The sequence below is a fragment of the Hipposideros armiger genome, unplaced genomic scaffold (genome assembly GCF_001890085.2).
Source record: "Hipposideros armiger isolate ML-2016 unplaced genomic scaffold, ASM189008v1 scaffold_299, whole genome shotgun sequence".
Lineage (NCBI taxonomy): Eukaryota > Metazoa > Chordata > Mammalia > Chiroptera > Hipposideridae > Hipposideros > Hipposideros armiger.
Window position 1 is genome coordinate 1,477,150 of NW_017731649.1, and position 13,228 is coordinate 1,490,377.

The 13,228-nt window shown below is 44.5% G+C and overlaps 1 protein-coding gene across 1 annotated transcript in view; it reads right to left on the minus strand.

The window, feature by feature from the left end:
• The window catches only part of WDR27 (WD repeat domain 27), a 132,784-nt gene that overhangs the window by 35,671 nt on the left and 83,885 nt on the right, over positions 1-13,228 (minus strand). The window lies entirely within an intron of this gene.

Consider the following 13,228-nt stretch of genomic DNA (forward strand, 5'->3'; position numbering starts at 1 on the left):
AGCAGCAGCCGTGAGCAGCGGGACACACAGGTCGACCAGATGCTGTGAGAGGATACTGTGCTGCGGGGAATACAAAACAGGGAGACGTGACAGAGAGGGAGGGAGGGACTGCTTTAAATTGCGTGGTCAGAAGAGGTCTCTTGAGACATGATTTGTGAACTAAGATCAGAAAGATAAGAAGCCACTCCTAAGAAAACTGGAAAAATCATTCCAGTCAGGAAGAATGGCAAGTGAAAAAGTCCTCAAGTGGAAAACCTTGGTGTGAAATAGAAACAGTATGGAGGTTCCTCCAACAATTAAGAATAGGATTACCATATGACCCAGCAATTATTCTCCTGGGTACATATCCCAAAATCTGAAAACATTTATCCATAAAGATATATGTACCCCAATGTTCACTGCAGCATTATTCACAGTGGCCAAGACATGGAAACAACCAAAGCGTCCTCCGATAGATGATTGGATAAAGAAGTTGTAGTATATAAACACAATGGAATACTATTCCACCATAAGAAAAGATGAAATAGTGCCATTTGCAACAACATGGATAGATCTTGAGATTATTATGCTAAGCGAAATAAGTCAGACAGAAAAAGTCGAGAACCATACAACTTCACTCATATGTGGGATATAAAACTGAAAGCAACAAACGAACAAGACAAACAAAAACTCATAGACACAGACAACAGTTTAGTGGTTACTGGAGGGTAAGGGGGGAGGGGGTGGTAGATGAGGGTAAAGGGGTCAAATATATGGTGATGGAAGGAGAACTGACTCTGGGTGGTGAACACACAATGTGACATATAGATGACGTATTACAGAATTGTACACCTGAAACTTTTACAGTTTTATTAACCAGTGTCGCCCCAATAAATTTAATTTAAAAAGAGAAATTAAAAATGCGCCTGTAAGGAAAGGGAGGAGCATATTGGAGGCTGCACAAGTGGGCGGGGCCAGGCGACGTGAGGAACTCTGATCCTGCTCCGGGCAGCGTGAACTAGGAGAAAGGTGCCATGACCTGACTGGCTTCGGAAAGCTCATTCGGCTGTTGGGCGGAGGACAGGCAGTAGGGAGGGCGGTCCAGGTGACAGAGAGTGGGGGTTGGACGGGGCGGTAGAAGGGACACGCGGCAAGAAATGGAAAGACTTGGGTCATGTTTACCTGCAGCCAGGAGTGTCATATCTCAATAAGTTGTTTCCAAATGTAGCACCAAGAGTCCTTATCTTTGGAGGGTTACAGTGTGCTGAAGCATTTACAGCCACTAAACAGCGAGTGTGCCAAGGGTTTTCTTCAGGATAAATAGGGTGTGTGTTGTGGGGTTGGGTGAAACAAGACAACGTGAGCTGACACCTGCTGAAGCTAGGTGATGGGTTCATGCCCATCCATGACATATGGAATATATGCTGAAACTCTGCCATAATAAAATATCTGAAATTGTAAAGTACGGTGACAGGACTCTAGGGTACAGGGCTGGGGAGCAGCCAATCACGGGCCCAACCGCTGACCCCACGCACAGCCCCCACGACATCTCAAGTGATTCAGTCTTGGCCTGCAGGAGAAGGACACTTCTCTGGAACAGAAAATAGTCTTTTTAAGGCACTTTAATTGGAGCTCTTTGTTACACAGAGCTAAAATCAATCTTTCTGAAACTCCCCCCCCCATGGGACCCAGTTCAGTCACACAAAAGCCAAGGGAACAGCTGGCCTCCTCCCACGAGATAAATCTTATAAGAGTTAAGGGCAGCTATCCTGTCTTCTCCAAGCTAAAATCCCAATCCTTTACATCATCCCCCCAAATCAGAAGGAGCCTCTTCCCAGAAGTAGCTCTCCTCCCGCTGCTGCTCTTCCCTAGAGCCCGTCCCCTTTGCTTCCCTCCAGGACCTGGCAGTTCCGGCCGAGCTCTGCCTATCCCCTGGTCTGTCCCCGTCCACATGCCCGTGAACAGAGTGGAGCTCACATATGGAAGCAGCTCCCAGCCACATTCGGTAACAGTTCCCAAGCTGCGTTCCCCTCAGCACACACACACACCGCGAACAACGTTACATCTGCGATCCAGCCCCGTACCCAATGGTAGGTACGGAGCTAACGTCTGGGCTGTGTGGTTTCCAGCATTCCAGCTTAATCTCAGCCTGTGTGTCTTAATGAAGAAAAAGTCTCTCGGTATAAGGTGTTACTTGGGGGATAGACCAGAATCCTCCCTAATTTATTAAAGTAATTTGGCATTTTGAGGACTTTATCATTAACTAGAAATACCTTAGCACTTAACTCACAACTGACTGGATATGCCTCATTTCATGGTTAAGAAAACTTACTTTTTGTACTGACGGTATACGAAAACTTGAAATGATGTGCATTAATAGTCTCATGATTTGTGAACACCCTCATCTATGGCTACTTCCTAATCTCTCTGTCTACATGGTCCCAGCACCCATTTTCTAGAAATTTCCACCAACCCTTACCCCTATCCACTGGGTAAAAAACTAGACCTGCTGTGTCATTTGTCCACAGTTAATTGGATCAAGGACAGACAACTGACCCAACAATAATATTCCACTTCATATTGACAGGAAATAATAATCAAAATGAAACACTTACAGTCAGTTCTCTCTGTCAGTGCTTCATGAAAACCCGAGTGCCCCAAGTACTAAGCATCTTTCTTGCTCTCAGAATCACATTAGACATTCACCACCATCCCCTCATTTTAAAAAGCAAACTAAGGGAATGCACATGGCAACAGTTTAAGCAGTTCAGAGAGCGTGTGTAATAGCCATTCATCTCAGCTCCGCACACACACACAAGCCCACCAAGTAACATGCTGGGACCATGCTCCCCTCCCCCGAGGCCCACAGGGGCTGTCTAGTCACCAAGCTCAAATGCACACTCACACACACTACATGAATTGCTTATAATCATGATGCTTCATTCACGTTGGGACCATAAATTCTTTGCTTTGTTTTCTTAAACTACCTAATTCTCTTTAATCTTATTAATAAAAAAGTCACCATACCTTGAAGATTTTCCATTTTCTCAGTATCACCCTTTATTTCAGGAACCCTCCCAGAAGCCTCCGTCCACCTGTGGGCCCCTGGCACAGAGCGGAGTTCTGGCATTCCCTGCACAACTGCCCGGGGTGTATTAGGACTTTCTATATCTCATGCCTCCCACTGTGTCAGCCCTCAGCTTAGCAGGCTATGTGCCCAGGTCACTTCCTAGGAAAGAGTGTGTCGCAGTGAACTTTACATCCATGTGTTACTGAAAGCAACCCCATCTAGCCTTTAGTTTGGCTGTTTGCTGTTTACAATGTCTCCCTCTGAATTTAGGATAAATTACAAAGTGAGCAAGGAAAACAGACTCAAATAAAAATGTAACTAAGAGCACTGAAGAAAGGCAAGAAAACACCCCAAAAATGAAAATGGGATAAAGTGAAAGGGTTAAGAAAAGTGAAGTGGGGGCCGGCTGAGTGGCACATTGGTTAAGAGCTGGCTTGGGATGCCAGAGGGACCCGGTTTGGATCCCACATGAGGGCCAGTGACACTGCCCTCCACAGCTAAGATGCTGAACAACAGCTCAACCTGGAGCTGGGCTGCCATGAGTCACCGGCGATGGCGTAGGCTGCAGCCCCTGTGGCAGTGGGTTGCCATGGGCTACCGTGTGTAACCAGCAGCCAGCGTGAGCAGCCAGCAGCCGCTGTGAGCGGCCGTCCAGAAGCCAGCGACTGATCTGCCTCGCCAGAGAAGAGCGCAATGATGGTGCCAACTTGGGCCAGTGAAGCAACGTCCTCCACAACTAGACTGAAGAACAAAAGGACAGCAACTTGTCTGTTCCTCTTCCCCCAATTCCCAGCACTGTTCCCCTCCCCCAATTCCCCAATAAAATCTTAAAAAAAAAAAAAGTGAAGTGGAAGACAGGCAAAATAATACACATAAAACTCAAGTCTATGAAGAAGGAAAAGTGGACAATGGGACAGAATAAATATTTAAAACTATAATCTAAGGACACTTCCCAGATACATAAGTGAGAGCCTGAACCCTGACACTGAGAGGGCTGCCTGAGTGGGACTGCAGGCTCTAAAACAGGTGTCACGATGACAGGGAATCGTCAAGGCCTCCAGGCAACATCGGTAAGTCACACAGGAGTCAGACTGACATCAGGTTTCTAAAAACAACTGTGTGAAGACAACGGAGCAGCAATTGCAAACCTTCAGTCAGAGAGCGTGTACCGGGGATTCTGTCCAGACGGCGTGTCCTCCCAGTACGTAAGCTACAGAAAAAAGGCTGAAACATGCAAGGACTGGGGCCCTGTAACCACAGGCCCTTTTTGAGGAATATCATGGAAGATAAGCTTTGTCTCGCCAAGAGAGGACTGGCATTCTTCAATTAAAAGGCTGATGGTCACAGCGCCTCCTATGAGTTGCAACCATGAGCCAATCCAGCAGAAGGAAAAGAAACAGGGCTTACGGCCTCGCTCTGCCCAGCAAGTGTGTCCTGAAGACAAAAGTCAAACAAAGTATCCTGAGACTCCAAAAAATTCTAATGTAACAAATAATGATAAACCTTTAATGTCACTTAATAAAGATTATTTTTAATGAAGGACCATTTCTAGGCTCCCTCCTCTTCCAAATAAATAGGAAACGACATGATATTTTAAAGAAACAATTTCATAATTCATGAAGATCAGCAAACTGAAACAGTTTCGCTGCTACTGGCTCAAAATTTTTCATAGAAAAGGGATATCAATTTCCCACATTGCAGAAATCCTGAGGATAACACTTTTATACTGTACTGTTTAAAGAAAGGAATTATTATAAAACTCAAGTACACAAAAATGCCAATTTCATCAATGAATGCTAGCATTAATAGGGAAAATTTTAATGATGATAAGGCTATATATATCATTTCAAAGTAATTGCCCCCAAAATAGTATTAGTTATAAAAGGAAAATATTGACTTTACAATAGAGAGGCCTGATGTACAGTATCTTAGTCAAGTTATGAAAGTGACTGAGGTCATTATAATTGGAACAAACCAATATGTTGCTGCCGATAGGAGAACACCTCACTTCTGTAGCATTCCTGACGGAAAAGCATCTAATCATAAAGGACAGGTTTTACAGAAGAATTGACCAGCACTTTTCCAAAAGTCAAGGTCAAGAAAAACAAATAAAGGCTCAGAAACTGTCCCAAGTTAGAAGAAACTAAGAAGGCATGATAACTAAATAAAGCACACCACCGTGGAATGGAAAACTGTTCTAAAGGATTTTTAAATATTAACAGGAAATGAGCTGAGAGTTAGACAAACAGATAATAGTGTTGTATTTCTTGCCCCTACTCTTCCTGAGTTAGTAACTGTGTTGTATTGTGTATGAGGGTGTCATGGCTCTTAGGAAATGCAAACTCACGTGTTCAGGCATAAAGGGAATGAAATCTCCAATTGACCCCAGAGGTTTGGAAAATAAATGTATGTATATGCAATCCAATAGAAATACTATGCAAGCCATATGTACGATTTTAAGTTTTCTAGAAGCCATATTAGAAATAAAGATAAATGACTTCATTGTGATGTATGATTTAACCCAGTATATTAAAATACTATTTAAGCACATAATCAATATAGAAATTATTAATGAGAGGATTTATATCTTTAGTACCAAAGTCTTCAAAAGCTGATGGTCATTTTAAACTTACAGATCATCTCAATTTGGACTAGCCACATTCAAGAAAGAAGGGATATGAAATAAAAAGCCAATCAAAAATAGCATAAAATAAAAATAAAATTATTCTTTAATCTGGATAAAAACCATATATATGTCCATATACTATCCTTGCAATTTTCCTGTAAAATTCAAATAATATCAAAATTGTAAAATTACAATAAAAATCAAATAATAAAAATTGATAATATTTTCATGCTAAATTTTAAATCTTAGCAAATGAGTAATGTCCTAGAAAAATGTTTTACCAAAATGAATCCAAGAAAGTATTTAAAGCCAGAATAACCCTATCATAAGGCAGCAGTTCCTGAACTTCTTGGTCTCAACATCTCTTCATATTCTTAAAAATTATCGAGGGCCCCAAAGAGCTTTTGTCTATGTAGGTTCTATCTACCAATATTTAGCAAATTATAAATTAAAACTAAAATTTTTAAAAATATTCACATTTGAATTCATTTAACAATATGTCATTCATATTGTAATATAAATAACCTATTTTATAAAAAATAACTACATTTTCTAAAAAATAAATGTGGTGAGGTGAGTGGCATGGTTTTATATTTTTTTCAAATCTCATTAATGTCGAATCTAATAGAAGACAGCTGGATTCTCATACTCGTGTCTACATTCCAACTGTTGCAATGTTGTTTTGGTTGAAGATATGTGTCAGGAGAGGAAGAAGTATTTTTAAATCGTCCTTTCAGATAATTGTGATTAATCTTTGATAGCACTCCAAAACATGATGAGTGAGTGTTTCTTAAGGCCATTGAATTATGGGATCTGAAACCATATTGACAAAGGTTTTATATTCGTAAGCATTAAAATCGGTTGGCCTATCTTCTCCTTTAAGTGGATGGATCTTCACCAACGTGTGACTTTGTCGCATGCATTAGTCTTGTGGAAAACATCCATTCACGGAGTTGTGCGGCCCTTCAAATAGTGACACGTAACATTATACAACATCAAAATATCACAATCAACCATATCAACAGCTAAAGAAAAGCTGTATCAACTCATACAGAAATGGCATTTGGCAAAAGCCAACATACATTTATAACAAAAACACTCGACAGTTTAGGAAGAAAGGAAAACTACTTCAACTTGATAAATAGCATTAACAGAAGGCTCAGTGCTAGCATCATACTTGATGGTGAAAGACTGCACGCTCGCCCCTGGCCTTGGGAACAATGAAACGATGTCTGCTCTTTCACTCTTATTCAGCACAGTGCTGGAAGCTCTGGCAATGGCCCTGATGCAAGAGTAAGACATAAAATACACACACATTGAAGGGCGGGAACAAAACTGACCCTATTTGCAGATGACATGACTGTCTACATAGAAAATCCAAAGGAATCTATAAAAAAAACCACACACACACATAAAACAGCAACAATTGCTAGAAGTAATAGGTAAATTCATCAAAGTCACAATATCATCACACAAAACTCCATCTCATCCCTATATACCAAAAATGACCACATGGAAACCAATGTTAAAATGGCAGCATAATTTACAATTACTCTAAAGAAAATGATATACCAGGTATAAATGTTAAAAACACATAGTGTATGTAAGATGACAGAAGAAATCAAATATAAAAATAAATGGAAAGACAAACCACATTCATGGATTGGAAGACTCAACATAGTGAAAAATGTCAGTTCTCCCCAAAGTCACACACAGGATTCATGCAATTCCTGTAACAACCCCAACGAGGACTGCAGCAGACTTACACATGCTTCTTCCTAAAGCTTTAAGGAAGGGCACACACCCTGGAATAACTAAGACAATCTTTAAAAAGAGCATAAAGTGGGAGGAGTTACTCTGTGTGACAACCTGGCTTACTGCACAAGCCTCTAACCAGACAGGATGGTGTTGGTGGAGCGACAGAGACACAGACCTAAGGGACAGGACAGAGAGCCAAGAAACGGACTGCTGCAAAGCCCGGCTGATCCCAGGCAAAGGCGGGAAAGAAACTCAGAGGCAGAAGAGGCTTCTCCACAAACCGCTGCAGCACTTGGACGTTAATAGGCAAAAAAGGGACCTCACCCTAAAGCTCACACCTACACATAAATTAACTGACAGTGGATCACAGGCATCAATACAAATGTAAAATAATAAAACTTTTAGACAGAACGTAGAACACTGACAGGATCTAGGTTTAGGCAAAACGGTTATGTGTCATACCAAAGCATGATCCAAAGAGGAAAAGTAGGTAAGCGGGGCCTCATTAAATTAAAATTTTCTGCTCTGTAACTCTGTTAAGAGGATAAGAAGACAAGCAACACACTGGGAGAATATATCAGGAAATCAGACATCCGATAAAGGGCTCGCATCTCGGGCACGTTAAAGCTTCCCAGCTCAACAGTAAGACAACAAACAATACAACTGGGAAAAGGTGACAGCAGGAACCAGCATTTCAGCGAATAGGCGACGCAGCCATCACAGCACATGAGCAGGCGTCCACGTCCTTTACCTCAGAGAACGCAAGCCCAGGCCACACTGAGGCTGGGACATACCTGTCACTGTGGCTGAAACTGAAAACAATGACACCACAAATGCTGGCTGCCCATGCAGAAGCAGCCAGCCACACGTTGCTGTTGGGGATATAAAACAGTGCTATCTCTCCAGAAGTCGGAGAGTCCTCATAAAACTAAGCGCACCTCCACCGTGTGACCCAGCATCTCCCCAGGAAATGAAGACTTTCATTCCCACAATCGCCTGTGTGAGAACGTTCACAGCAGCTTACCAATAATCCTCCAAAACCGAACCTGCCGAGATGTCCCCCAACAGGCGAATGGTCAGCAAACCAGTGTGTCCATGTCGTGGGATCCTACTCATCAACAAAAGGAATGAACCGATGATACAGCAAAAACCCTGGATGAATTTCCAGAGAATTATGCTGCGTGAAAAAAGCCAGTCTCCAAAGGTTTCATACTGCATGCTTGCATTTACATAACATTTTTGAAATGACAAAATTTGAGAAATGGATGGCAAATTAGCAATTATCAGCGAGTTAATAGGTATAGTCCATGAAGTGAAAGATGGATTACAACTCATTCGATGAGGCCATGATAGACCTAACATGAAGAGGCAAATACAAAAAGTGAAAATTATAGGCCAATCTCATTCCAAAATTCTAGACACGTATTAACTAACTGAACCAGCCGTGTATAACGAAGACAACAGATGATGACCAAGCTGTGTCTTTCTGAAGGTTAAGAGGTTGTTCTACACTAAAAAAATCTATAAATGCTATTCATGCCATTTACAGATTTTTAAAAAATGATATTCTCATTAGATGTAGAAAACATGTTATAAAATCCACACTGAATCATGCTGAAAACATACTGAGTGTGATAATGATTATCTATCGAAAATCTACAGCAAACATCATCCTTAACAGTCAAACACTACAAGATTCCTTTCCGGTGAGGCCTCTTCCCCAGCTTCTCGTCAGGCCCATGCGCGGGCAGCGGAACAAGAAAAGGGGAAAAGGATGTGGAAAGTGTAAATGTTGGTATAGGAAAAGAATCATGTCTGGACAGTGGACTATCATTCAACGCTAAAGAAATGAGCTATGAAAAGACATGGAGGACCTCAGATGCACATCATTAAGTGGCAGAGGCCAGTCTGAAAAGCCTGTGTCCTGCATGTTTCTAACTATACAACATTCTGGAAAAGGCGAAACTATGGAGACAATCAAGAGATCAGTGGTTGCAGGGGTTAAAGGGGGAGGGATGAACAGGGGAGCACAGGGTTTTTAGGGCAGTGGAAATACTCTGTATGATACTATGATGGGGGTACATGTCATTTCACATTTGTCCAAACCATAGAACATACAACACCGAGAGTAACCCTCATGTAAACTATGGACTCTGGGTGACAATGACGTACGAGTGCAAGTTCATCGACTGTACTGACGCACCACCTGGTGGGGATGCTGACGGTGGGGGAGGTTGGACTCCCTGAAAGGCAACAGCTGACACATCACAGCATTTAGATTGACGTGGGGAAAATGACCCACGTTCCTTCACGATTTATCAGCATGAACCTCACTTAAGGTTGTAAGATGACTTGTTTAAAATTATAGGAACTTGGAAAACCTTCTCACACCCCACTGGTCACAGTCAAGTTCTTGGCATCTGGCCAGCAGTTGAAATGCATTCATCTGTCCTCTGATGCTCTATCTATTATACAAAGCTCTGCCCAGGCTCTGAGAATGACTTAAAATATTTTGAAACCATCTTTAATTTCAAAATAACTTTAAAAGAATACTATTAAGCCAAGTTTTCACATAAATTAAAAGAAAAAGAAATCAAACAATAGATTCAAAAATGTGTCTGAGAACTTAGCTCTGAGAACTTTGACTGGAATGGTTCCAAAACAGAATAAGGACAAAGAGGAAAGAAGGAGAATAAAAACAACAACAAGAAGAAATGTGACATAAATTCATATTTGAACACTTTCAGTTATTTGATTTAAACCTCTTAAAGTCAGAGTACAACTTTTGGAACCTTCACAGGAGCCCCAGGGCCACCTTGCTGTCCACGTGTAGCCAGTTATCACTGGAGTCTTGCGTTACCTGCACCCCCAACAGTTACAGTGGGCGGTTGGCATTGGCCTCGTGACACCGTACAGATGTCTCTATTTCCTTTGCCTGGCATGGAGTTGCGACAAAAAAAATGAGGACGCTGAGCCAACTGTAGAATCTGCAGGTGGGCTTGAGTCCCAGTACACACAGAAGAAAGTGCCATGGCCCCTTCCCAACACAGGACTGGTGAGGCCTGGGGACAGTGAGTGGGGCCACGATGCAGACAAGCGCCGTCTTTCAAGGTCTTGATTGACCATTAATTACGTGACCCTGGGCGATCACTGAGCACCATCTACCAACAGTGTGGTGGGCCCCATGTTACCTTCCCATCCTAAACCTGTGTGGCTCTATGACAGTGCCAGGGGGCGCAGTCACCCCTCCTGGCCATCAGTAAAAGGAGGCTTGCCAGCATCCCGAGCTGGACACAAGGCGACGTGGGCCGCTGGCCCTCACCGGACAACCCAGGTCCTCTGCCCCTTGACCCAGTGCTGTTTCCCTGTTGCTTTGCTTGCTCTGCTCGGGGTTTCGCTCCTCATGGTCTGGCCTGTGCTATCGCTGAACCACGAGTGACCAAGACTGCAGTGTTAACATAGTTGATTTTTCTCTCTGTCATTTCAAGTGTGCAGAAAACGACTTACTTTTCTAACTGAATTCAGCTGAGCTCTCCAGGAACACCCAACCAGAAAGGCTGCTCGTCTCGCCACTTCCGTGTCTCTCAGTCGCTTCCAGTTTAAGGCTTTCTCTTTTCAATAAATATTCAGCCAACTTCACGATTCAAAAGCCACGTGGCCCCTGGGAGCAGAGCCCTTGCTCGCTTGCGGGAGGCCTGCAGCTGCCTCAGCCTGGGGCCTGGAGTTGGTCTCCGTCCCCACCAAGAGCGAGGCTGGTGCAGTGTCACCTAACCCCTGGGCAGCATCGCCCAGCAGAGCTCTTCCAGGCCACTCCCTTCCCTCCCTCTCCTCACTGCTTTGGGCTCAGGGGACTGAATTCTGGCTGCCACAACCATCTGTCCGCTCAGACTGGGGGATCTGCCCTGCAGCCTCACCACACAAAGCTCCCTGCCCTTGCCAGTCACCACATCAGCTATCTGCCACTTCCCGTGACTCTTCCTGCATTCCTTGGAGGCCAGGAACGTTTGGGGATGCCAAGACAGGGAAGAAGACTACCTAACACTCTCAGCACTTACGCTTCATGAACTATTTCTACAGCCACAGCCACCCTGTTCTGGCCGCCGAGCAGGCCTGAGGCCATCTCTCCCCCAGGTTCCAGGTGGGAATTGGGGTACAAAGCCTTCTGCCCACAGAGCCTCCTGTGACAGCAGCCTCCATACCTCAAGCAAAGCTGTCATGGAGCCACAGGGCAGAAGCAACCACGTCATGAGAATAATTTTAGGACAGAAACATTCAATGTGAAATTGCCAACTCTTGGGCCACGGCTAAGTGAGAAGGTGTGTGTGCTCCAGGCACTTCTTAACTAAAACTCATGGAATCCACTCTTCTGTTTGGAGGCTATTTTTATTTACCACCTAGTTCTTGGCTATGTTTTTACAAGTCAGAGAGCGTAGGTGAATAGCCCTTGAATATGCAAAACATCATTTTATGTGATTATTTATATCCAGCTCCAAACTGGTCAGTGGCTCTGAATCCTTTACGTAAATTCCTGAGGGGGGGTCCAGTCAAAAGTCAAAATGAGTGGTAACACCGTTCACCTCCTCCCCTGGCCACACTAAAATCACAACTACACTACAGACCACCACTGAGAACCATCTGAAATCTAGCTGAACAGAAGTTTTATAAACAAGAATAAAAAGAAGAAGCCACGTTGCGATTGGTAGGAGAAGCAGAGATGCAGAACGGCCCCACATCTGTATGTGGCAGGTGAGAATCAGGTGGGATAGCTCAGCCACTGAAGTTCCTCCTGGAGGAGCGCGGGCCCGAGTCACACCAGGCTGCCCAGCCCAGAGTACTGGTGCCGGGAAGACAAGCCCCCACATCTGGCTGTAAAAAAGTGAGGATTCAGGCCATCCAGGTGGGACAGAAGATGGCGGAAAACCCAGGCGTCCTCTTAAACAGCCCAAGCACAGACTCACTCGCTCGCAGGCACTCACCTTGGGCTCCAGCGGAGAGACGGCAGCTCAGGAAGAGCCAGAAACATGTAGGGACAGACTGAGATATGTGGCTTCAGGGAAAGGGCTGGTGGGACACCTGCCGTTCACCCTGTGAGGAGACCTCCTCCTGCGCAGTCAGTGGATGGGCGCCATCTTTCCTGTGTTGCGCCCCCTCCCCCACAGGCCAAATCTGAATCTGCATTGGTCTGGTGAGCTCCGCTTACTCCACACTGGTGACTCCCTGAGACCCCGCCTCACCCAACACACATACCGCCTGAGAGTCTTTCAGTGGCTGAGCCTTAGAGAAGCCTGCAGGTGGTGGCAGGCCTCGGGGTGTCCTGGGCCATTTGCTGAGCTGCCCCAGGCCTGGTACTGTTGGCAGCCAGCCTCAGTTAGCAGCATGGCCTGTCCCATGCGCCTCCAGGTCCAGCACAGGCAGTGACCAACTACAGATCACTTTGTAGCTCCTACTAGGTAGCCGCGGGCTAGTCACAGGGAGCAGCAGAACTTGGTCGATATGGGTGCCCCTTACAAGAGTCCCCAGAACCAGCACACCCAGAGGCTGGCTTCAGACCACAACAGACCACCACACAAATAGCCCCACAACTGGCACAACCAAAGGCTGCTCTCAGCAGGCACCAGAGCCCTCTAAAGTGAATCCCACTCCATAGGGTCAGCCCCAAAAGGCAACTTGTATGCAGTGGTCATGGCCAATCCTCACAACCAGTCAGCCTGAGGGTCAATCTCAACCACTGATGTACCAACAGCTAGCAAGACTCAACTATAACAGGAGGGCGCACACAAGCCACACAAGGGACA